The following is a 27,634-nucleotide window of genomic DNA, read 5'->3' on the forward strand; positions in this document are numbered from 1 at the left end:
TTTATTTATCCTCACCATCTGCATTTAAAAGAGGCTTCAAGGTATTGGCTTACCCTAAGATTGGGCACCCTGTAAAATGATGTTGCATCGCTGTGGAAAGACTCAGGAAACCGAGAAATCAGAAAATATGTTTCATATCAAAAATCAAGGAAACTGATATTTTCCCAGAGAGAGCCGAAGTTTCACGTGCTACATGGCATATATATAACATATATTATAAATTTATATGAGTTTCAATATGTTAATATAACTATTATCTAGCCTAGCAACTTATGTTCGGTTGTTGCCATTACTCAATATGAATTATTCCGTCGACATAGCTAATTATAAAATCTAATTATTCTATCGACATAGCTAATTATAAAATCTATTGGTAATATGGTTACAACAGTATTCAAACAAATCTTACATATGTTGAGATATTAAGTTCCTCATCGTAGGCTTTGCGCTTGATCGCTAATTATTAAACATTACTTCACTTTAGCGTGGCTGATTTTTTATAGGACCATTTATTTACAGAACTCGAATTATTGATACGATATCAAAGTTTAATGTTTTTTTGGTTTTGTTTTTTCGTTTTTCTAATATGAGCATCATTCACGGAAACATATTCTGGCCACCTGGCCAACCCACAATGTGAATGGTTTCCCACATCTACTTGTTGGCTGGCACATATCTAGACCAGAGACAAACATTCTAGACAACCTGTACTCATATTTAGAGGGAGCCATTATTGATTTAAAAAGATAAACCACACGTCTATTTATTAAACCAGGTTGGTACTAGAAGGCTTTGATGAGTGAATCAAAGATATGGGCCTGGGTTTTCTCTGTTATACTCTAACCCTAACTGCAAGCTCTCGAAGAGAGCCATGAAAATAGTCTCATCAGTCAATAAGACTATTGTGTGAGTGGCTCACTACTTGAGGAAATTCGTAGCATTACTCATGAACCAGAGGAAACATACAACTACATCTGGTTCTCTAATCCCTGTTATTTATCTAGGTGATGTGCATTATTTCTCTGGCCTAATCAACTTGTTGATTGGAAAGGGAAGCAAGGTGGTTGTTCCTGCTGGCAGCAATGGCAGTCAAGCAGGTTGAGATTTAGCTTGTCCACACCTATTCTTTGGCTACTTTTGCTTTCATTAGCCTCAGAGTGCTATGCCTTCTCCTATGTGTGCTATGAAAAAGTGATTTCCATAAGCTATTACAAGGACATATATTGCTATGTTATATCCTAACCCCAATTACAAGCTCTGGAAGAGAGCCATGAAAACTGTTTGTTGGGCACCTGAAGAAAATTTCATTATCCATTGTCAAAATGTTTCATTATCCATTGTCAAAATGCACATTGAATTTTCCACTGCACAAAATGTGTTTCTCAAATAGCAGAATTAAATGTGTTTCAAGCATCTTGAAAATGGTGCAGATGATGATGGTTTCCTTTAAAGCTCATATCAATGAATTGTAGGTAAGTTTCATAGAACCATTTTCCAATTCCATGTCTCGAGACTCTTTCCTTAATTCTACAATGAATATGGCATTATATGTTTGAAGCAGGGTTTGTGTTCGAGAGGCACCTGAATATATATTTTAGAAATTGGGTATTGTAGTTTTCATTTTTTATATTTGGGTTAATAACGAAGACCCATATAGAGCTAAGTTTGGTAGACCTAGCATAGAGCCAGGTCTGGTACACCTTGGGGCGAGAAGCTTGTAGGGTATTGAAACATTGTTTCTTTCTAAAAGACCTCATTAAATGTCCCTATCTTAGAACTTTGCTTCTTTGGATGGAATTCTGGATGGAAAAATGAAAAGGTTTGTATGGATTTAATGGTAGGTTTCTAGCAATCTCGAATGGCATGGAAAGGATTTTGCAGAAGCTAGCAGCATTGCCTGTTATGAGAAGTTTCACACCCAGAATGCCTATTTATGTTCTATGCTATACCGAATGGAAGAAAGCTGACATTCTCTGTTGTGTGAAACTTCACACGCAGAATGCCTGTTAATGTTCTTTGCTATACTAAACAAAGGAAATTCAAGGCCAAAGCAAGCCATGAGAGCTAGCTGAGGTTATGGAGGGGTTGTAGTTGTAGTGTGAGACGCGCAGTGACATCGTCCCACCTAGTTTAACACCCTAGGTCCACTACATATGAGTTTGACAGACTCCATTTTAGGCCCTCACCCATCGATTCCTCTTGATCTTGCTGGCTAGTAGTCATGATCCGGATTTAAACAGGAACGCAACAAATTACAGAGATAACCATATACACAAAGATGCAGCGGAAATAATACTTCATTTCATTAATGGAAAATACTGAAATATGCTTACAACCAGAAATGGAAATAAACCAGCTAGGGCGATGGTAGATTATCTCTGAGAAGAGATGTGATGGCTACATGCCTCTGAACTGTGTTACAATGAAGCTCGAAGGCCTATTTATTGTTTGAGAAATAACCCTTCACATTCCAAAACCTAACCCTAGGAGATGAAACGCCAAACTGTGGGCCCCATTTGGGGTGAATTGGTACATCAACTTCCCGGGGTCGTAACTTTGGCATATGATCTCCGTTTGATGCATACAATAGCTCGTTAGAAAGATCTATCCGAGCACTACCATTGTTGGAACGGGCAACATCGGTCCATCGGTCCATTCCATGGACCCATGTTGCCCCCGAATTCCCCAAAAAACGTCGTTTAGGGCCTCAAAACGGCTCCGGAAGTTCAGGACCCGAAAAACTGCTAAAAATAGTAAGTTGTGCTACAATTAAGGAAACTGAAAATGCTGAGAAACACAATGGTGGGGGTCCAGGTGGACTTGGCAGGTGGCCACCAATATCCACCTGGATCATTCCTCCCCCCTTAGGAAGCAATGGTCCCCATTGCATTGAGCTCCTCCATGAGATGAGGAAACTTTTGCTGAACTTGTTCCCTGGTGAGCCACTTGCCCTGCTGAAGGAGTTGGCCTGCTTTGACAACTCGATACAGTTGGATATTCTGTTGGCGATTGTTCTTGATCTGTGTTTCCATGATCCGATCAATTGCAGCTTGTTCCATGCAATCTGGATTTAATTCTGTGGGTTTGAGCTGTTATGCAATGTCGGATGTGTCTAGCAATGGTGGAAAGTATGGCCGAAGGCGGTCCACATTGAACACTGGGTGCAGGCCAAGGAATGGGGGAATGCTGAGCTCAAATGCATTGTCTCCCATAGCCTTAGTAATGGTGTAAGGACCATATCGGAGTGGTCTCAATTTCCGATAGGCTCCAGTAAGGCGTTCCTTTTGCAAATGCAACAAGACTTTGTCGTCCACCTGAAACTTGTGTGGCACCCGATGTTGATCATGTCGCTGCTTGTACTTGGCATTTGATTTCTCAAGAATGTCATGGACCTGCTGGCGAATATGTTGGATGCGCTCAATGAAGCTGGTGGCCTTATCTGTTTCAGACTGGACATGAGCTGAATTTATGTGAGTAGCTGCAAGTGGCATGGCCACATCAATGGGGCACAGTGGCTGGAATCCCAAACCCACCTGAAAAGGGCTATGGCTAGTGGAGCTATGAAGAGCTCGGTTGTAGCTGTGTTGAACATAGGGGAGGATCTTGTCCCATGTGCGTGGATGCTTTGAGTTATAAATGCGTAGAATGTGCACAATCATCCTATTGACAACCTCTGTCTGGCCATCAGTTTGAGGATGGAAGGCTGTGGACTTCGTGAGTTTGGTGTCCAGCATTGACCAGAGACTGGACCAAAATGTGCTGAGAAACCGACTGTCCCGATCTGAGATGATAGACTGTGGGATCCCAAAGTGCACCCATACTCGTTCAAAGAAGAGTTTAGCAGTGGCTTCTGCTGTGATATTCTTCTTGCAGGCCACCATAATGGCCATCTTCGAGAACCTGTCGACGACCACAAAAACACAGTCATTTCCATGCTTAGTGGAAGGAAGGCCTGACATGTAATCCATGGAGATGGATTCCCAAGGTCGATTAGGGGTAGGCAACGGGGTATAGAGGCCGTGCTTCTTAATGGTCGGTTTGGCAATGGCACAGGCAGTACATGATCTGATGTACTTCCCAACATCCTGTCAAAGATTCGGCCAATAGAAATAATTTTGCAGTACTGCCACTATTTTCTCGACCCCGAAATGCCCAGCAACCTGACTGTAGTGTGCTTCCCAAATCATCTTGGCACACTCGCTTGAAGGAACACAAAGGTGACCAAGGTGGCATAATAGGGCATCCTGGAGGTGAAAATCTAGAACATGCCGACCCTCCAAGAGTGTCTGGTATGTGTGGCCGAATTCTGGGTCGCTTTTGTAGAGAAGTGGCCAATCAGAAGTCTCGTGCCCACAAGAGTTGAGCATGGTAGTTAACGCCATGATCGGTGGTCGACTGAGGCAATCTGCAACATTATTGGTGCTGCCCTTCTTATACTTGATATTCAAGTGGAACTGTTGCAGGTATGTAGACCACTTCTGATGGCGATCATTCTGCAATTTCCCTTGGGTTTGTATGAACTGCAGGGGTCGGTGGTCTGTGTGGATGACCGTTTCCTTCCCCAAAATGTAATGCTTCCATTGTCGGCAGGCCTGTACAATGGAATACATCTCTTTATCATAAGTGGGGTACTTCCGGACTGTGTCTGAAAGTGTTTCACTGTGATATGCCACTGGATGTCCATGTTGAGTAAGGACTGCCCCAATAGCATAGTCAGAGGCATCTATCTCGACCTCAAATGGTTGTTGTAAATCTGGTAACGCGAGCACTGGTGCCGTGCAGAGGCGATCCTTCAACTCCATGAATGCCTTCTGTTGAGATTCAGACCAGAAGAATTTTTCTTTCGCCCCTCCCTTGGTGACTTGACTCAAGGGCCAAGAAATATGAGAAAACCCCAACACAAACCTGCGGTAGAAGTTGGCAAGACCTAGAAAGCTGCGAAGCTCTGTTAGAGTGGTTGGAGAGGGCCAATCCCGAATGACTTGGATCTTGGCTGGATTGACATGCACCCCCTGTTCATCAATGATGAATCCCAGATACTGAACCTGGGTCATGCCAAAAGTGCATTTCTCCAAATTGGCACATAGCTTGTGTTGCCGTAGTGTTTGGAGAACCTGTCGGATGTGGTGGAGGTGCTCTTCCCAACTCTGGCTGAAGATCAGAATGTCATCCAAGTATACTACTACAAAGGAGTTGGTGAATGGCCGCAAGATGTCATCCATTAGCCTCATGAAGGTTGCAGGAGCATTTGTCAATCCGAAAGGCATAACCAACCATTCGAAGAGGCCCTCCTTGGATTTGAAGGCAGTCTTCCACACATTAGAGGGTTCGATTGGTACCTGGTGATATCCTGACTTCAGATCGATCTTGCTGAAATACTTCTCCCCCTTTAGTTGGTTTAGGAGGTCATCAATCCGCGGGATCGGGTACCTATTACGGACAGTGATCTTGTTCAGCGCCCGATAGTTAATACAGAGTCTCCACGTCCCATCCTTCTTCTATACCAACATGATCGGGCTCCCACAAGGCGATGAACTCAGACGGATGTGACCTTTCTGTAGGAGCTCCTGAATATGCCTCTTGATTTTATTGTTCTCCAGAACGGAGCGCCGATAAATTGGTCCATTGGGTAGCGGCGCACCTGGGGTTAGATCGATGGAGTGCTTGACCTGACAGTGCAGAGGAACCCCTGCCGGGGAGGTGAAGATGTCCTCGTATTCCTCCACAACCTTGTCCATCTGTAGTTGTCGTGCAGAGGGACCCTGTCTGGAGGTCGCGGCCACTGTCTTCTTCTTTCCTTGAGGGCGTATCATCAGGAAAACAAATTTCCTGGTTTTGGAAATGATCTTACTGCATTGTTTTGCAGTAATCAAAGAGATGGAAGTAGGTGGTGCTACCTCTGGTATCCTGTACAACTTATTTCCCAATGTAATAATAACAGCACGGGGCCTTGATTCATACACAGCATGTCGCTTCCACAAGTATGGTTGTCCTAGTAATACATCACAAACTTCAAGGGGAGCAATGTCACAAAATACCTCATCCGTGAAGGGCTTGATGTTGTATGGAAGGCGACACTGCTGGCTCACGTGAAGATCTCGTCCTTGGTGAAGCCACCCAATGGTGTATGGTTGTCGATGTGCTGTGGTCGGTAAGCCCAACCGCTTCACGACCTCTGCCGAAATGAGGTTCTTTTGACTCCCGCTATCAACAATGAACTGTATCGGGGAGCCCTTTACCCACATCTGGGAGTGGAAGAGACGCTCCTCCTCCTCTGGATCTTCGGGTTCATTTTTCTGGATCTTTGCGGTAGCAACAGTAGCGTTGGGATCCGCATCAATGATTTGCTTCCCTTTTTCATTCCCCTTATCGGGTTCTGACTCAGAGTCGGAACATGCATCTGATTCTGAAGCCTTTAGCTCAGCCACCAGTGACTTCTTGGCCCGACACTCACTTGTGTTGTGAGTGGAGCTCTTATGGAACTCGCACCATTTTCCAGTGTCCTTTCTCGGCTTCGCGGCGCTGTTCTTTGCTTGCAGCTTCGGCTGGTTGTCTTGGGCTGTCCCGCCTTGGCTTTGTCCTTTGTTCTGTGGTTTAGGGGCACCTTTCCCCTGCTTTGGATTCGCAGATCCAAAGTCTCGCTTCTTTTGTTTAAACTTCTGCTCGACCTTGACGGCATATCGGTATGTTGTGCCGAGCGAGGAGATGTTTAGGAATTGTATTTCTTCCTGGATGCACTTGTGCAGGCAGCCATGGTATTTGAGTATCAAATGTTGCTCTGAATCCTTGATACCCAACTTTGTGCGAAGGGTATGGAAAAGATTGGTGAACTCCGGCACGTCTTGGTCCCTTCCCTGCCGCAGCGTGGTCCACTTTATGTATTCATCCTCATAACTTCCAACAGGGTAGTACTGCTCCTTGATGGCATCCCAGAACGAATTCCAGGTGGGTGCGGCTGAAAATAGTGAGCCAGTACTTTCATCCTTCTGCTCGCAGTAGGTTTCCCACCAGTCCTTGACGTGGGGGGCTGCTTTGAGAAGAGCAAAAACAATCTTTTCCCGACTCGAAAATTCATGAACAGAAAAATAACCCTCTAGCAGATTTAACCATTTATCTACAGCATCTGCGTCTATCTGACCCTCGAATATGGGGATTTCAAAATTAACTTGTACCTTAAAGGGTGTGGCGTTTCCAGAGTCGCTGCTGGAAGCCGATGCGTCGCTTCTGGGTAGCCGCTGAAGGATCTGGGCAAAGCTGTCCATCATTGCGTTTCGTTGTCGCTCGAGGGCTTCTTTGAGCAAAATTTTGATGGGATCTCCTGCCCCCTCGTCTTTCTTCTCATCCGCCATGGGAGGCCATCGGGATTTGCGAGGCTGGTCTTGCAAAGGTTCAACCAGTTCAAGCCCTAACTCCTTATATCCCGACCTTGTTGGGGACATGCAAAGAAAAACAGAGAAAAAGCAGACCGCTCTGATACCACTGATCCGGATTTAAACAGGAACACAACAAATTACAGAGATAACCATATACACAAAGATGCAGCGGAAATAATACTTCATTTCATTAATGGAAAATACTGAAATATGCTTACAACCAGAAATGGAAATAAACCAGCTAGGGCGATGGTAGCTTATCTCTGAGAAGATATGTAACATCTACATGCCTCTGAACTGTGTTACAATGAGGCTCGAAGGCCTATTTATTGTTTGAGAAACAATGGAAAACCCTTCACATTCCAAAACCTAACCCTAGGAGATGAAACGCCAAACTGTGGGCCCCGTTTGGGGTAAATTGGTACATCAACTTCCCGGGGTCGTAACTTTGGCATATGATCTCCGTTTGACGCATGCAATAGCTCGTTAGAAAGATCTATCTGAGCACTACCATTGTTGGAACGGGCAACATCCGTCCATTCCATGGACCCATGTTGCCCTTGGATTCCCCAAAAAACATCGTTTAGGGCCTCAAAACGGCTCCGGAAGTTCAGGACTTGAAAAACTGCTAAAAATAGTAAGTTGTGCTACAATTAAGGAAACTGAAAATGCTGAGAAACACAATGGTGGGGGTCCAGGTGGACTTGGCAGGTGGCCACCAATATCCACCTGGATCAAGTCAACCCCATGGGATTTAGACTAGTATGATAGATTAGATAAACCACAACTAACATGCCATGTTCCTCCAAAATTCTAATTAGATATAGTGGGTTTCAGTTTGGGAATCACCAAGCTCACTAATTAATTAGTTGGGTAGGAGCTTTAGAATGCTCAACTAAATTCAAAACAGATGGATAGGAGGTTAGAGACGTTAATGGTGGAAAAAAGGGGAACAAATAAAAGGGCCATGAAGGCATAGATTTCAAAAAAGAAAAGGAACCAGAAGAGGGAGGCAGAAACAAGACTAGATACTATTACTAGCTATATAGATTCATTTTAACTTTTAATATGAAAATTTGCAGAGTGAAAAATTGTAAATAGATTTATTTACAGAGTGAAATTTTGAAAATTTATTGAAACTTTCTAGACATAGTAAAACATACCATATCATTTGTATGAGTCGTTGTCTGCTAACTGAAGGGCTACAAAATTTATTGAAACTTTCTAGACATTGTAAAACATACCATATCATTTGTATGACTCGTTGTTGCTAACTGAAGGGCTATGAGAAATATCTTCCAGCATGAGAAATATGTATGAAAAAGAATGCAATAGTTTCTTACTTTCAGGATTTGTTGCTACAATTTAATTGTTTATGTTCTATTGTTCTTCTTGTTGTTCTTCATGTTCCATAATTGGTTTGGAGTTTTTTCAAAGAGGCACAAAACAAATTTTTCTGCACCTCTGCAATTTGCTAACTCAACCTCTACAATCTGCTAACTGAAGGGATATGGCATATCTTTATGTTATTTTCATGTGATATTCTGGTGCAATCTGCTAACTCAACCTTTGCAATCTGCTAACTAAAGGGATATGGCATATCTTTTTGTTATTTTCATGTGCTATTCTAGTGTGCTGAAGGGCTAACTAAAGGGATATGACATATCTTTCTACTATTCTAGTGCGCTGAAGGGCCAACTAAAGGGATATGACATATCTTTCTACTATTCTAGTGTGCTGAAGGGCCATGAGACTAAAGGAGTATTTTTTGGAGTATCTTTCAGTGATTCTAGTGTGCTCAGGAGAATAATCAGGAGTCTACAAAGCAAACAATAAGCAACAAGAGCACGAGGGATCTTGTGTTATTTTAGCAGTTGTGGGAAGCATGACAGCATGACAGATGCTTGTGTTGTTTTGGCAGCTATGGGTGTTTTTTGGCAGCTGTGGCAAGCCTAACAGATGGTTAACATGCCAACAACCACTTACACAACATGACACAAAAATTTTTGGTCATGATTTAATATTCGAAAACATTAAATTACACAACACGACACAAAAAGTTTTGGTTATGATTTAATGGAAAGTATTCTAAAACATTAAATGTTTTAGAATTAATGTTAACTGCAAACTAGCATTAAACCACATCGAATTAAAATTCAAAACTGGTTATCCTAAGTTTTAATTAAAAACATGAAAATCATACAGTTTTCCAGCAATAAGAGGTGGAAATTCAAACTTTGCATAAAAAATTATTTGCGGGATATTTCTCTTAAAACATTGGTTATGCTTAATTAGTCAAAGCGAATTAATGCTCGGCCAATGCTGAGTGATCACTATAGTCCCTGCGCTGCCTAACGCAGGGACTAATAAAAAGGTCCTTTTTAAGTTACATATGCAACTTATCCATGTGAAAGTTTGGAAAATTTTGAATATCATCACATAAATTCAGCAAAAATGCTAAATAACATTACACATGCATTTTGATTTCTTTGGATTAGGACCATCTCTCATAATGAAATGAGAACGCTTCAAATGCATATAGATTTAAATTATTTTTTAACATATAAAAGATATGGTGATTATATTAGCATATTAATAATTTTGAAACACTTGTTTTGATTTTAATTTAATTATACATTTATTTAGTTTTATAATTTTGAGTAATATTTTTATCTAAATAATATAAAGAATTTGATATATATATATATGTCATGAAAAATATTAAATATAATATTTTTTTTATTTTAAATTAAATAAATTTAGTTTGTATAAATTATATATATATATATATATATATATATATATATATAAATATATATTTTGTTCAAACAAAAGTTAATAAATCCCACATTTAAATTTGAAATTGATTATGTTATTCATAAATTTCTAAATATTGAAAATTTAATTAAGGCATTACAAATAAATAAATTTCCATACCATTATAGGAATATTTGTCTTCTTTTATTAATTAAATCTTACTAAAGTTTTAAGTATTATAAATTCAATTTTATCTTTGCAAATAGATAAATTTCCACAAAATAATAGTAATATTTGTATTTTTCTAATCAATTTTCAAAGTATTCAAAATCATAAGTTAGTTCTTCAAATACAACTGTAAATTTGTACGAATTTATAGGGTAATTTCCTAAGACAGAACACCAAAGGACGCCGCTCACAAACAGATCACAAATCAATACACCTATATTCTTGACGTGGTTAAAACCCTCAAAGAGGGAAACAGCCCACAGTTGAGCCAACACGGCTACTTCAGGCAATTTATTAATAAAAGAAATAAATTTACATAAGCTTCTCTCATGAACGGTTTCCCTACAAATGTCCCTCGATGCTTTTTAAATAGAGATCATGGACCAATCGGGTGTTAAGCCACGGATCAAGTGTCGATAATACCGACGAGAGAATGAACCATCAGATCACTTCATGTCTAGAACATATCATGACCATGAGATTGTAAGTTACAAATGTACATAGTAAAGAAACACATTTTACCTAACTCTACACTAGACCAAGTTATACTTAACTATTTCCTATGTGTCGGAATATCCTAACATTCCCCCTTAAGAACAACTTGGGATAGGATTGAAGGATGTACAAATATGTGACAATAGGAGAAGGAAGGAGGCATTAGAGCCTATCCCCCCTTAGTGACAACTTCCTGAACTCCAACCATCAATCGAAGTTTAGTAAACTTCACCTTTGTGAGAGCCTTTGTAAATATGTCTGCAACTTGATCATCAGTTGAACAATATTTCACTTCAAGAACATGATCATGAATGAGCTTTTTGATGAAGTGCATGTGTAGTTCAATGTGTTTGTTGCACTAATGTTGGACTAGGTCTTTGCATAGTTGAATGGCACTTTGATTATCACACCAAAGTGTAGTTGGATGCTGTTGTTGAAAGCCAAACTCTGACAGGATCTGATGAAGCCACACGACTTCCTTACTAGCTTCTACAGCGCCACGATACTCTGCTTCTATTGAAGAAAGAGAAATGGCACTTTGTTTCTTGCAAGACCATGTAATAGGTCCAGAACCAAGAGTGAAGACATAACCTGCAGTAGAATTATGATCATCAGTGTCACCAGCCCAATCAAAATCACTGAAACCAACCAATAGAGGAGATTCTTCTACACTGTAATGAATCCCAAACTAAATTGTACCTCAAACATAGTGAAGTATTCTTTTAACTACTTTCCAATGACTTTCATGTGGGTTTTGCATAAACCGAGCAATAAGGCCAACATCAAATGAAAGGTTAGGATGGGTATGGGTAAGATACAAATTTTTTCCTACAAGCTGACGATATAAGGTAGCATCAACTTCAGGGGAAGTACAAGTGACTGAAAGTTTTGCTCTAGACTGAAAGGGAGAAGGGGTTGGCTTATAGTCTTCCATGTGAAAGTGGCGTAGAAGATCACAGGCATACTTGGACTGGGAAAGGGAAATACCTTACTTGGATTGCAAGACTTGAAGACCAAGAAAATAATGCAGGTGTCCTAAGTTTGTCATTTCAAACTTCTTTCTAAGGTTGTACTTCGCATGGTCTATAAGGTTGGTATCACTACCAGAAAGGATAAGATCATCAACATAAAGAACAAGAATGATAAGACACTTAACCACTTTCTTGGTGTAGACATTATTATCAGAATGACACCTAGAAAAGCCAGTATCTAAAAGAAAGCTATCCATTTTGGCATACCAAGCCTGAGGGGCTTGCTTGAGACCATAAAGGGATTTCTTAAGCTGACATACAAGGCTGGAATATGTTTGTATAAAGACAGTAGGTTGTGTTAGTGTCAGTCTTTGCAGCCTTCCTCCAGTGATCAAACATGCTCTTACAAAGTGATTTTAAAGTGTCAAGGTCAAATTTTTTCATTTCAGTGAGTCTTCAAGCAAAATCTAGTCACTAGGCATTAGGTCCAGAGTTTGATTTTACCCTTGTCAAAGTTGTCCAAATGATGTTCCGTGTCACCATTCAACTGAGTGTACCATCATTCAAATGGTTTTCATCATCATGTCAAGTTCCACTGGGCCATTTTACACCTTGTTCATGCTTCAATTGCGCCTAGGCAAGGTTCATTTCCCTCTCCTAGGGTTTTGAAGCTAATTTCTCTTGGATGGTCAAATCATAGAAAAAACTTGTATCTTGATGTTCATACACCTTTCCCTATCCATAATGTACCTTATTAAACACCTCCCATCACTAAAATCCCCCAAATTCCTCATTTTCGCACAAGCCCTAGTTTCTTGCTACAACCTGGCAATTTTCTAGGTTGGACCTGTGTTTTGCCTTTTGGACCCCTTCCCCTAACTCAATCTCCGAGATTTTACTTTCCCCTACTTCCTAACATCCCTCCCTACTTTGAAAAATTTCCTTAAGAATTTAGAAGCTCCCTATCCCCTTCATTTCGCTTCATTTCAACAAATCCCTTGTTCCACACATCCGGATAGGTTTCACTCAAATGATGTTTCTAAGAAATAAAAGATGAATTTGGGAAAACTGAGAGAGGGTTTTGTTCGCAACATGAAAAGAAAGAAAAATTTCCTTCACATTTTACACAGGTGTCATGGTTTTGGAGAAATGTCAAAAATATAGTTGCCTCAAGAGAATTGCTGCACCTCTGAAGTGACCTTGGGAAAATCAAATTTTATCCTAGCTCAGTTAGCCAAATGACTTGCTTGATGAGTCAAATGATAACTAGACACAAATATATTTCCAATGAGCTATCCTGTGCTTAATTTGGAGTTGATGAAGGCATTCAAAAGTTGACTGTAACCGCACTCTGCCTTTAGGAAGCCTCATTTGGCATTTGACCAGTCTTGGGAGATTTGATCTTTGACAGGTAAAATGAACTCCGAATTCAAAAATTCTAGTTGAGTTGGAAAGTAGACTCAAAGACCTTTCCAATCAGCTATCCTGTGCCCAATTTGGACACTAGTAAGGCCTCCATAAGTCTCCTGCAAAAACCACTACGCACAAGCTATATGCGCCGCGCCTCAAGCCCAGTGCGTCACGCCACTTTCCTATGTGTCGCGCACTGGTGCGGTGCTAAAAATATAGAAATCAAATGAGGAATTGTTTGCATTTTTGGATTCAACATGGAAAATCATGACTACTGGTGCCCGGACAAGAAATTTGGGCAAGATCTGAGTCTCTAGGAGGTCAAAAACACCCAAAAAATGCCCTCTCTGCCCCTTTTTTGACACACAGGAAGCAGTCTTGGGAGAATGAAGATTTGGAGGGGAAAATGAGCACCAAATTAAGAAATTCTAGTTGGTTTATAAATTAGACAGGACACGCTTTCCAACAAGCCCACTTGGGCACATTTTGGGCACCTGCAAGTGCCCCAAAATAGGCCCCAAAGTAGCACGACGCACAGAGAAAATGGCGCGGCGCACAAAGGAAAAATTTCCAAATTTGCTTCCGTTCCGTGAATTTTCAATTGTGACTTCTCCAAGTGGGCCCACTCATCTACACTTTGGTTGTTTGGCACCAAAGGCAGCATTTAAAGTATTTTTTCCCCAGATTGGCTTCTATTCAAGTGGCAAAGGAAGGGACAAGGTCACCCAAGCCATTTGTCATGTTTGTAATGCTGCATCTATAGCTGATGGTTGGCTCTTCATCTCCATTTTGTAATGATTCGAGTAACTCCCCAACCCTTGGGCATTCTATCTCTTCATGGCACATTCTATATATTGTATGCAAGCTATTTGCAAAGGGTTGGTTGGCTTGTAACTTCTAGGAGATTGTGGGAAAGAAACTCTGTTTCTTCACTGTATATTCTTGACAGAGAATTAATGAAAGGCAGCGGCTCTATTTCATGAGATTCTTGTAGTTGTGAGTGTAGTAAATGTGTCTCTTATGTTTTCATATGTATTTCGTTATGTTTCATAATTCAATTCATGTTCATTTCCAGTGAAATTTTCTGAGTGAGATTAGGTAGAATTTAATTTTATTGCTCTGCCTGTGGGAAAATTTCATGTTCAGTGTTCTTCTTCTGTTGAAAAGGATTCATGTTCCTATGCCCTTTTCACACTCCTCAGCAATCTCTCCGTTCCGCGTTATTCCAAACTAAATTGCTACACTTTCCGCCTACCTTGCCTCACGAAGTAATCTGTGCCTTTGTATTAAATTCTCCGTTCTTTGCTGACCATTGGTCCCATACCATCCCAGAAGCTCAGTCATTCATAGAAATTGATTCTTGTATCCCTATTTACTTACTAGCCTAAGATCAATATTTCACTGTAAGTCATCTCAAACCGTTTTTGCTTATATATTCACTGAGCGTGACTCGGAGAGAGCCCTCTCCTGTTCTGGTAGGGCTAGCTACAAGACTAAGCGTGTTTTGTGGTTACCCTAATTTTTGCCTTCCTTCAGCCTAAGGCAGATTTAGGTACTAACATAGTGGCGACTCCACTAGGTAACAAAATGGTTTGCTTGAAGATTATTTTGCCCCAGGACATATCTCAAGTTCAGATTTGATGGTTGATGGTGGACAACGATCAAACAGAAGACAACTGAAATCATTCACCTGTCAACTCCATTCACTGAAGAACCCAGCAATCAGTGCTTCATGGTGACTCCACTGGAGGACTAACTCTTTCTCTACGAAAATGGAAGGATCTTACACACAGTTCGGGTATCCAAAGTGGAATGGTATTCAGGTTCTCCTCTGCTTTCTTGTCAATTACTTCTTCGTCGTTCTTGAAGCTGCCCTAAAAGTTTTTCAGAACTTTTTGTATGATAAAGGTGATCAAAATCTTCACTCGATCTATTCAAAAAGTGTAAATAGTGAGTTTCCCTTGGATCCTGGCCTCCTTACTTTTCCTACATCTTATGATGATTCTCTGCAAAGTGATGAGCCTAAAGAAAACAAAACTGATCCCATGGCTCTTGTACATATCCCTACAGCTGTTATAATCCCAGATAGGTATAAACCTCTTGTTTTACCTTCTGTTCTTCATGATTTCCCCAAAAATTATGACCTATCCTTGCCAATATTTGACAGCGAATGTAAGAATGTCAATGTTGAGCAACATGTGCAGAACGTTGAGACTTTTCTAGACCTTTTTGAAATTGATGAAGAAGATGTCAGTATAAGGATTTTTGCTCTTTCTTTGCAAGGCAAAGTCAAAAGTTGGTTCAAAGCCCTACTGGATGTGAGCATCACAGATTTACAGCAGTTCGTCAAAGTTTTTCTTGACAGATGGAGGATCGGACAGAACCTTTTCCTTATCATAGAAGAGTATAATCAGCTGAAGAGACTGCCAGGGGAGACAGTACAACAATTTTCAGCCAGATTTAATCAAGTTTATTATTCAATGTCGGTTGATATAAGACCCCCTCCTGGATCTGCTCTCTTGCACTATCCGGGTGTCTTTGATCCGGAAATGGAGTTTCAGCTAAGAGAAAAGAATGTCGCAACACTTGAAGAGATGCAAAACAATGCAGTAAATGTAGAGGCTCATTTGCTGATCAGAAGGGCAAGGTTGAAAGAAGAGGAGATGAAAAATGTGGATCCAGAGAAAACTACACCATCAGAGGAAAAGCTTGACATTTTGGTGAGTGCAGTAGAAGAGATGGTGAGAAAAATGACTGCAAAAGATGAAAACGGCGTTCATGAACAAGTGGATGATCCAAAACATTTTGTTTCTTATCTTAGTAGTCATAAGGATTGTTTTGTAGATCATATTGGAGAAGAAAGACCTATTGATATGACATGTATGCTTAATGACGTGTTTTATATTGACGATTTGCCTCAGTTTGATCAGTATGATGACGATGATTATGCTCTCCAAACATAAGCTAATCTTGCAGACAAATCAGCAGCTAGTTTATGGGATGAGGAAGTTCGCTTACAGCAGCTCGAGTACAGTGATCAACCGAGGCATATCAGCTATGGAAACAATGAGGAAAGTGCAATATATTTTGAGGTAAGTGAAGGATCTTTGCCTTTGTGCTTTGATTCACGCCAGTTCATTAGAGATAATTTCCATGTAATCAGACATCAGCTATCGACAAATCTTGATTTGGATCCTCTTGAGGGAGATGAAAACTTTGTTCCAGACTTCTTATATTCGAAGTTCCAACCCCCAAATGCCATTAATAGTCAGGTTGCACATGAAGACATAGAAGCTGGCTTAATGATCAAACGATACAAGAAGATTCCTTACCTCTTTGTTTTGAATCATTTCAGTTTTTGCAGGGTGAATTGCATAGTAAATATTCAAATGAAAAGCTTGTAGGAAATCAACAACCTCTCAGTTTTAATGTTGAAGATGAGACATATGGCGAAATTTTTGAGCAAGTCGTTAATAAGAAATTTTCCCTTGAAATGATTGATGAAATCATTTTGGATACAGAACCAGATTTGCAGCCACCAAACATAATTCAAGGTCAGATTACAAATGAAGGTGAGGTAGCCAAAATACATGATTTAATGATGCAAGAGGATTTTGTACCCTTGTGTTACGAAGCATTTCAGTTTATAAGGAAGAATCTTTGTAATATCTCTAAAGAAAAGGATGAACAACCAATAGGAGGTCATACAGTTTCAATAGATACATCGCAACGGTCTCCTCAAGTTCTTGATGATCCTTTTGCTCATGTGTTAGATTTTGTTTGCTGTAAAACTTCTTCTCCATCAGCCAACCAGGAGACAAAAGAGAATGTTGATAATCATATGTTTCAAGGGTCATCTTCATTGTCTTGTTTAACAGATTGTTCATTTCATAGCCCATACCAAAGTTTGTAGTCATATGAGGAGATTGATAAAGGAGGCTTTGGTTCTGTTTGGAATCAACAACAGAGTTTGGTTCTTCACGAAATCCAGGATCCTTTTGACCGCTTATTGCAATCATCAGAGAAAGACAGTGCAGATGTGAGGAAAAGTTTAATATCCAGCTATGAAGATTACTTGGACCAGAGCAGTAATGTGTTAATGGAAATCAATGGCAATGCTTATGAAGATCCTTTTGCAGCATTCTTGAAGTCATCCAGCCAATTCATGCTTTGCAAGTTTGTCAACAGTGAACTTAATTCCAAGTTTCCATGGGAGCTACCTTTCGATTCTTCCCTTTTCCTACGCATCAGAAAGAATTTGGGAAGAAGTCAAATATCAGCCATAATGCTTACCTGGTTGCATTGGGTGTTCCATCTCACTTGACCAAGTGGTGGAAAGAGTAATTCGGGTAGGTTTGCTGAATAAGCTCAAATATGAGCATCTTTCCAGTTTGTTAGTAAGGATTTAGTCATGTCTGGTTTTATTATGGTTTTCAGTTTGAGTCTTCAGTCAGAGTTTGTCTACATAATGTCAGTTTCTGTGTTTTGACTCCATAGCCCAATGGACGAAGGCACTGTCTGCTCACCCAAAGATCTGCAGTTCTTGGTACCTCCAAGGAGCTGGAGCTGCCATCCCTATTGGAGCCAATGTTAGTGTCAGTCTCTTCAGCCTTCCTCTAGTGATCAAACATGCTCTTACAAAGTGATTTTAAAGTGTCGAGGTCAAATTTTGTCATTTCAATGAGTCTTCAAGCAAAATCTAGTCACTGGGCATTAGGTCTAGGGTTTGATTTTACCCTTGTCAAAGTTGTCCAAATGACGTTCCATGTCACCATTCAACTGCGTGTACCATCATTCAAATGGTTTTCATCATCATGTCAAGTTTCACTGGGCCATTTTACACCTTGTTCATGCTTCAGTTGCGCCTAGGCAAGGTTCATTTCCCTCTCCTAGGGTTTTGAAGCTAATTTCTCTTCTATGGTCAAATCATCAGAAAAACTTGTATCCTGATGTTCTTACACCATTCCCTATCCATAATGTACCTTATTAAACACCTCCCATCACTAAAATCCCCCAAATTCCTCATTTTCGCACAAACCCTAGTTTCTTGCTACAAATTGGCAATTTTCTAGGTTGGACTTGTGTTTTGGCTTTTTGGACCCCTTCCCCTCACTCAATCTCAAATATTTCACTTTCCCCTACTTCCTAACATCCCTCCCTACTTCCCAAAATTTCCTCAAGAATTTAGAAGCTCCCTATCCCCTTCATTTCGCTTCATTTCGACAAATCCCTTGTTCCACACATCGGGATAGGTTTCACTCAAATGATGTTTCTGAGCAATAAAAGATAAATTTGGGAAAACTGAGAGAGCGTTTTGTCCAAAACATGCCAAGGAAGAAAAACCTCCTTCACTTCTTACACCAGTGTCATGGTTTTCGAGAAATGTCAAAAATATAGTTGCCTCGGGAGAATTGATGCACCTCTGAAGTGACCTTGGGAAAATCAAATTTTCTCCTAGCTCAGTTGGCCAAATGACTTGCTTGATGAGTCAAATGATAACTATACACAAAGATATTTTCAATGAGCTATTATGAGATCAATTTAGATTTGAGGAAGGCATTCAAAGGCTGACTTTAACCGCACTATGCCTTTAGGCTGCCTCATTTGGCACATTTTGACCAGTCTTGGGAGATTTGATTTTTGACAGGGAAAATGAACTCCAAATTTAAAAATTATAGTTGGGTTGGAAATTAGACTCAAACAAATTTCCAACGCACTATCCTGCACCCAACGTGGACACCGGGAAGGCCTCCAAAAGTCCCCTGCAAAAACCGATATGCACAGGCTATATGCGCCGTGCCTCAAGCCCAGTGCGCCACGCCACTTCCCTATGCGCTGCGCACTGGCGCAGCGCTAAAATTCTAGAACTCCAAATGAGGAATGGTTTGAATTTTTGGATTCAACATGGAAAATCACAACTACTAGGGCCCGGAAAAGAAATTTGGGCAAGATCTGAGTCTCCAAGAGGTCAAAAACACCCAAAAAATGGCCTCTCTGCCCCTTTTTTGACACACAGGAAGCAGTCTTGGGAGAATGAATATTTGGAGGGGCAAATGAGCACCAAATTAAAAAATTCTAGTTGGGTAAGAAATTAGATAGGACAGGCTTTCTAACAAGCCCACTTAGGCACATTTTGGACACTTGAAAGTGCCCCAAAATAGGCCCCAAAGTAGCATGACGCACAGAGAAAATGTCGCAGCGCACAGAGAAAAAATTGCCAAATTTGCTTCCGTTTTGTGAATTTTTGATTCGCGACTTCTCCAAATGGGATCGATCATCTACAATTAAGTTTTTTGGCACCAAAGGCGGCATTTAAAGTATTTTTTCCCCAGATTGGCTTCTATCCAAGTGGTAAAGGAAGGCACACGGTCACCTAAGCCATTTGTCATGTTTGTAACATTGCACCTGTAGCTGATGGTTTGATCTTCATCTCCATTTTTTAATGATTTGAGTAACTCCCCAACCCTTGGGAGTTCTATCTCTTCATGGCACATTCTATATATTGTATGCAAGCTATTTGCAAAGGGTTGGTTGTCTTGTAACTTCTGGGATACTGTGGGAAAGAAACTCTGTTTCTTCACTGTATATTTTTGACAGAGAATTAGTGAAAGGCAGTGGCTCTGTTTCATGAGATTCTTGTGGTTGTGAGTGTAGTAAATGTGTCTCTTATGTTTTCATATGTATTTCGTTATGTTTCATAATTCAATTCATGTTCATTTCCAGTGAACTTTTCTGAGTGAGATTAGGTAGAATTCAATTTTATTGCTCTGCCCGTGGGAAAATTTCATGTTCAGTGTTATTCTTCTGTTGAAAAGGATTCATGTTCCTATGCCCTTTTCACACTCCTTAGAAATCTCTCCATTGCGCATGATTCCAAACTAAATTTCTACACTTTCTGCGTGCCTTGCCTCACGAAGTAATCTGTGCCTTTGTATTAAATTCTCTGTTCTTTGCTGACCGTTGGTCCCATACCATCCCAGAAGCTCAGTCATTCATGGAAATTGTTTCTTGTATCCCTATTTACTTACTATCCTAAGATCAATATTTCACTGTAAGTCATCTCAGACCGTTTTTGCTTATATATTCACTGAGCGTGACTCGGAGAGAGCCCTCTCCTGTTCTGATAGGGCTAGCTACCAGACTAAGCGTGGTTTGTGGTTACCCTAATTTTTGCCTTCCTTCAGCCTAAGGCAGATTTAGGTGCTAACAGGTTGTTCCATATAGATTTCTTCATGCAAGTCCCCATGCAAGAAGGAAGATTTAACATCCATCTAATGGACTTCCCATTTGAAAGAGGCAGCAAGGGAAAGAACAAGGCAGATAGAGTTCATTTTGGAAATAAGGGAGAAGGTTTCAGTATATTTAATGCCTTCAACTTGTGAAAAACCCTTAGCAAAAGGACGAGCTTTATGTCTATCAACTTTTCCATCTGGTCCATACTAGGTTCTATAAACCCATTTGCATCTAACAAGTTTTTGTCCCTTTGGAAGAGGAACAAGATCCCATGTATTATTTGCCAATAATGAATGATATTATTCATTCATAGTTATGTCCCAATATAGATGGCCTGAAGCTTCTGCAAAGGTGTCAGGATCATAATTCGCTGAAGCTTGAGCCAGTAAAGAAGATGATCTATCGAACTGAGAACGTGTATGTTGTTGATCTGTACGATCACCTGCAAGAGCACCTACTGCATCCCAAGTAGCACGGACCCACTTTGGAAGCTGAGGAGTAGAAGGAGGATCTTGAGAAGGTGGAGGAGGATTGCCATCCATGATATCATCATCTTAAGAATATATATTTTCAGAAGTAGAAGGGATATAGAGGGGTGGAACATTCGCCAAACTAGGCTTGTAGGCAGATATATTTTCAGCAAACTTTACATCTCTTCTAATGATAACATTTTTGGACTTAAGTGGAATAAGTCTATATCCTTTGACATCTTCAGAATATCCAACAAAAATACATTTTTCACTCTTAGGTTCTAAAGCTTTATGTTTCTCATATGCAATATGGGCCCATGCTTCACTTCCAAAAACATGAATGTGATGATGGTGATGGTGGTGGTTAACGTCCACTCAGACCAAATTGGTCTATCAGACCTATAATTTTCTTAGGCTCCTTGTCTTTCTTGGCGAGATTGATGCTGTAGCTTTCTTTTTTTTCTCTACGGTCTTCCAACTTCTTGTTTCTTGCATCTCCTTCATTTCTTCTGGTTCTTGGGACATTGGTGTCTTAGCTTCGCAATTTATTGTGTTCGTCCTCTTGAAGATAGATGGAGAAGAAGTTTGGTCTAGGAGATCTGCTTTGCTGTTAAATGATGATTTATTTTGTGTGGTATCTAAATCCTCATAACTATTGATGCTTGAGGGGTTGCCGAGTTCACTTTTTTGTTGTTGGGCGAGGCTTTCTCCCTGCTTGTCTTGAGAGTTGTTTCTTTCTTGTGATTCAGAGTTTTCTCTAGAGTATTGTTCTTTGATGACAGTGTAGTGTTCTTTTTGTGCTCCTTCCCACCATGTAGATCTGTGGTGGTTTTTTCTAGCAGAATTTTTCTGGGAGGCTTTTGGGCAATTTTTGGCTAGATGGCCTGTCTCAAAGTAGGATCGACATTTGAAGAGGACACTTTCATAATCGAGTTTCTGGTTCCACACATAGTCTTTACTTGTTAGGTTTATTTCAGCTGGGAATCTGGTGCTGAAGTCCATTTCCACACAGATGCGTGCATAGGTGGTTCTGGCATATTCCTCTGTTTCTGGGCACCTGCAGTGAAATTTCCCAATTGCATTTCCAATGGCTTTTAGCGAGGAGAGATTCCAGAGATGCAAGGGTAGGCTTGGCAATCTCACCCAAACTGGTGCTGAAGTTATGACTGCGGTTGAGGGATCGAATGATGGGTTCCATGGCTTCATGAATAGGCCTGAGTTTTCCCAAAACCAAGGGCCGGAATCTAGAATACATTGTCTGCTTTCAAGATTTTCAAAATCTACTATAAAGAAACCCCTAGCACAGGGGTAGATATTAATTTCATCAGAAATGACAGGCTTCCATACCTCCGAGATCCAATTGTGGAGAGTTGTCAACCGCGGCCAAAAACCATTGAACCGGCAGATTAGGGCACTTTCAGAAAACTTCAAAGCCTCATCGAGTGAGGCCTGGACCACCTAGACAGTGGGAGCTGGGGCTTCACTAATGATATGTGCAGGAGCTTGGCCTCCAGAAACGGACGGAAGTGAGCCAACAACTATTTTCGCAAAGCTGGGAGCCATATTTGCCCATCTGGTTTAATTGAGCTTCATGCTTCTTCTGAAGTGATATTAATTTGCACAGTTAATTGCTTCTGCCCAAAAATTAATACTAAGTCTTTTAGATTGAAGCATACAATTAGCCATTTCCTTTAAGGCGCCATTATTCCTTTTAGCTACACCATTTTGTTGTGGAGTATATGGAACAATATGTTGCATTTAAATTCTATTCTCAGTGCAAAAGTTGATGAATTTGTTGTTAACATATTCTCTACCATTATCAGATCTTAGCTTAAGAATTTGATGTCCAGATTGTTTTTCAAAAAATGCCTTAAAGGCCAAGAAAATGTTAAATATTTCACTCTTGAGTTTTAAGAAGTATACCCAAGTGAATCTAGAGAAATCATGACTGAAAGTTAAGAAATACTTGTAGCCATAGAATGAAACAACTGGAAGTGAACCACATAAATCACTATGCACAAGCTGTAAAGGGGATGAGGTGTGCCAAGAGGCATGTTTTTCAAAACTATCCCGATTATGTTTTCTAAGTACACATCCGAAACAAACACCATGTCTACAAGATACCATAGGAAGACATGTCACCATATTTTCTTTACATAGATTTTGAAGGGAGCGATAATTTATGTGACCAAATCGCTCATGCCAAAGTTTGCTCACTTCATCATTATGAGAAACAAATACTGAGGGAAGAGTTGATGACCCAAAGTTTTTAAACTTATACAACCTTGTAGAATCATCAGCAATGCCAGTAGCTAAAATCTATCTAGGATCTCATAGGTCCTTAATTACAAGATCATGAGGACAAAATTCAATAGTTTTACCTTCACCTGAATGGGTTATCTGATATATAGATAGAATGTTGCCGGATAAGGTTGGGACACATAATACATCATTAAATTGACCATTGTCTAAATGAGCATTTCTAGTCCCTACAACAATAAGAGATCTATCATCACCAACTTATATATTTTTGGTGTTACAATCATTTAAAGAAGAAAACATCGCTTTTTTTTTTGCCATGTGATAAGAAGCTCCATAATCAATGAGCCACTCATGAGAATGAGAAGAAGAAGATACATTTAGTGCATAACCAGACCGAGATGCTTGACAACCGCATGCAGAAAGTGTTATTACTGAAGATGAAGTTGAAGTTGAAGAGTGTTCCAAATGGATATTATGCTTATTCATTGCTGCTTCCAAGGCTTCCATCTTCTTAAATCATTTGGATTCGAAGTGGCCATCTCGATTACAAAAGTTGCAATGTCTATCAGTCTTCCTCCCTTTGCGTTTACTTTCCTTATCATTTTGTTGAAATGATTTTTCATTTTGAGACTGGAATTTCTTAGGACCCTTGTTTGGTTTAGGACCATTCTTTTTAGGATATTTCTTCTTAGGATTCTTTGAATTTGGTTGATACTGGGTGGCTAAGGCTTTCTTAGAAGAGTTTCCAAGATTAAGAAGACCAAGATGTAAGAGTTTTTCTTGTTCTCTTATTAAAGAATCACAAAAGACATCAAAAGAGGGGGACTTATAATCTTGTCCTTTGATAAATAAAGGCTTCTCTAGTAGAATGGAAAGTAGAAACAAACATAGAGTAGGCTACTCTCAACTTAGTAAGAATGGAATAGATAAGACTACCATCTTCTTTCTTAACCTTAACACCTTCCAAGAGAAGTCTAAGGGTCTTGAACTTGGACAAAACCTCTTCAATGGAAGAAAAATTATTGGGGTCCAATGTAAGCAACTCATTTTCGAGTTTATGGGCTCTAATTTCATTTTTAATTCCAAATACTTTAGTGAGATGTTTCATTGCTTCATTAGGGGTATCAATTTCTACGATATGGAGTCTAAGGTCTGGATAAATAAACATCCCTATCAACCCATGTGCTTAATCTTGCCTATTTTCCCATTTGGCTGCCTTATCTTCATCTTTAGGTTTAGTTTCTTGGCCTAAGGATATTCTGGAAAGACATTTACTTCTAAGTAAATCCACAATGTAAGAACACCATTGGAAGTAGTTAGTGCTGTCAAGAATAACTTGGCATGGACTTTCCATTTTAACAAAAAATTAAGCTATAGATGCTGAAACTAAGTGTTCCAATCGAAATATCTCGAAAAATTAGGCTGATTAAAAGAAAATTGCTCTGAAAACAGCTTCCGGATGAAGAAGTTATGGCTTTTTGAAGAAAAGTTGTTGAAGATGTCGATGAAGTGCATGAATGTGCGGAAATGAATGATAATGTTATATTTTTTTTAAAAGTCCCCCCCCCCTTTCAAAACTTAATCTAATTAGCTCACTTTAAAAAAAAATTATGTGACCCACTTTTATAAATAAGTGAAAGTCACTTTTACAATGGTACTTTATGAGCTACCCACTAAATTGTAACTTAAATAAAAGATAAAGAGACTTTAGAATTATAAGTGACTCACTTTTTATAACGAGTGAGAACACTTTTACATAAAGTAACTTTAAAACATAAGTTAAATGTGCTTTTTGAAAAAATAACTCAACAAAAATAAAGATTTGAACTCAAGACCTCTATTCTAATAAAGTAACTTTGGACCAAGTGAGCTAGTTTAAAAGATTAGTAATTTTGATCAACTTTTGAACACATTCAGTATCTTGACCTCCATCCTAGAAACTGACGGATAGCTGAAAGAAAAATATCTCATAGATTGTGGTTGGTCCTGTTATCCCTGGGGTGCATTGCTGCTATTTTAACAAAAATCTATCCTGTTTTATCCCTGATGCTCCATGTCTCCTCTTGCTCCACTCTGGCCATAAGAAAGACTTCAAAAATATTATTCTCACATCTATAACTGCTTCATGTCTGCCTTTTAATCATAATCGGCAGTTGCCAATGGCCGATGGTCGATGGCCGATGGATGTGATATCACATTAAGCCAAATTGCGATGTTGCATCGGGTCTGGTCTTGCAATCGCAATTGGTGCTTTGTGGAGGACAGCCCTTTGGGCATTATGCGATGGGCGAATGTGATATACATTAAACCAGAGCACAATGTTGCAGCAGGTCCACGTATATGTATCGCAATCGGGGGTTTGGGGTGATGGCACATAGCCGAACCACCGATTTCCACTATCGCCAATATTTATGCCTGCTCCGATAGTGTATTCCTCGCACACATATATAAGCTCTGCCTTTCCGCTTCGATAGTGTACTGCATATATGTATGGTTTTATGCCGCCGATAGTATATATAGCGCTATCTATATATGTTTTACCACCAATAGTGTTAAATGCATATATATACATGGGTTTTGGCCTCCGATAGCTCCGTTATGCTCTTTGCTCCTCCGATAGCTCCTGATAGCTCCCGATAGCTCTGTTTTGGCTCTGTTAGTATTTTTTGACAGTCAGGTAGGTGAATTGAAATAACGGAAGGCATGGCCGAAAGGGGAAAAACAACAACACGATGCAGCTGAACCAACAGAAATGGTCATGGAGCATTGCTGGCACGAGCGAGCCACCTGACAGCGCGATGAAACTACCAGAATTTGGTAACTATGTTTGTTAGGAAAAGATACCTCTAGCTCATGTCTGTCTAGTTATGGCATCAAGCAGTTAGAAGCCAAAGGGGATAGATTAAGACATCTTGAGCCTCAGAGAGCCCGAGAGCATTGTAAAAAGCCTATAAATGGCTGAAAGTTAGAGGAAATAGGGGTTCAACTTTTGGAGACTGTGGATACTCTATTCCTTCCAGCATCTCATCTTCATTCCAATAATACAAGCTTCTTTTGCTATTACATGTTCAATTCCCATTTTCTCCTCTGTTCTAAGCTTGCTCTTGAATAGGTTATTCATGTTTTCTTCTGTATCTAATGCCAGATCTGTCATCTGATCTCTGTGTTGATAAATAAGATTTGCAAGATTCATTTACTTTCTGTAGCTAGCCATCCATATGTGTTTATGTATGTATCTGCTGGTACAGTCAGGATTCTCCATCTATTCATTGAATCTATAAACTATTGAGCATTAGTGGTCGAAATCCTTGTCAAGTTGAGGGTGTTCATGCATGTCTTGAGTGAAAACAGAGATGAACAATCATCTGACTTAATCCAAACCCCAATCCATTCCAATAGTTCCGAGAATGATATTGAAGCTTTATATGTTACCAGGAATCTCCGAGCTACAACCTAGGAGAGTTTCCTGGAGTGCTAACATAATTGGTTTCGTTGTTGGCGAGAGGAGACTGAAGCTCAGCTTCCCTGGGGGACGACACAGATCCGGCTTTGATGATAGACAAAGTCTGGAAAATATTTCGGTTGTAATCATCTATCTGGTGACTCTACTAGAAGCCGAACCTCTTGGCGACTCCACTCCATAGTTTTGGCTCAGTTTGGGAGGCATACTCGTAGAAATCCTCAGAAGCCATAAGTTGATCCAGTACTTGACCCTGAAAAGATCATCAAAGAAAGAAAGGCATTGCAGAAAGGAGCATTAGGTTAAGGTAGTTCTAAACAGTATTCTATATCTCTTCAAGATAATCATGTAATAGAACAAATACATGTTGAGAGTATAGCTTCTAATACTAGTAGTCAAGAAAAAATCTTAGAGATCCATAGAGCTCCTTATTCTTTAGGTTCTTCTTTTGTTGTAAGCCCAAAGGAAACCTCCCCTCCTATCCTTCATACTCCTTTAGTCCTATCAGTCACTCCTCAACCCTCTATCATTTAGACTTCCAGTACCCTTATAGCCACCACAGCTATGGCAAGACCACAAGCACCTACCAAAATTGAAAGAATCATAGTGGCTAGGTATGGACCTTTAGTACTGCCCACTCCTTTGAATGCCATGCCTACTAGATAATATCAGAAGTATAGGCCTAAGTTCACTGAGACTGAAGGTGTTACAGCTGAGGAACGTGTTGAATCATTCTATAGCTATGCTGATAACCTAGACATTAGTGAAGATGATGTATGGATGAGAGTCTTTGTCCAAAGTCTAGATGGAGAGGCTAGAAAATGGTTCAGAGAACTGACCCCAAGGTCTATAGTAGATATTAAGACTTTAGATGATGCATTCCTAAAGAATTCGGGGGATACGAAGGATCTACTCTACTACCACACCGAGTTTGGGAACATAAAGAGGGAAAATAGTGAGTTGTTGTCTGATTTT

General features: G+C 40.0%; 1 pseudogene; it reads right to left on the reverse strand.

Annotated features, from left to right (window-relative positions):
- LOC149171510 (uncharacterized) overlaps nt 1–27,634 on the reverse strand; it is a 53,133-nt pseudogene that overhangs the window by 6,911 nt on the left and 18,588 nt on the right.

This window comes from Pinus tabuliformis, chromosome 4_2 (assembly GCF_031772625.1).
Source record: "Pinus tabuliformis cultivar Carrire ecotype Pingquan chromosome 4_2, CPIR1, whole genome shotgun sequence".
NCBI classification, from domain to species: Eukaryota; Viridiplantae; Streptophyta; class Pinopsida; order Pinales; family Pinaceae; genus Pinus; species Pinus tabuliformis.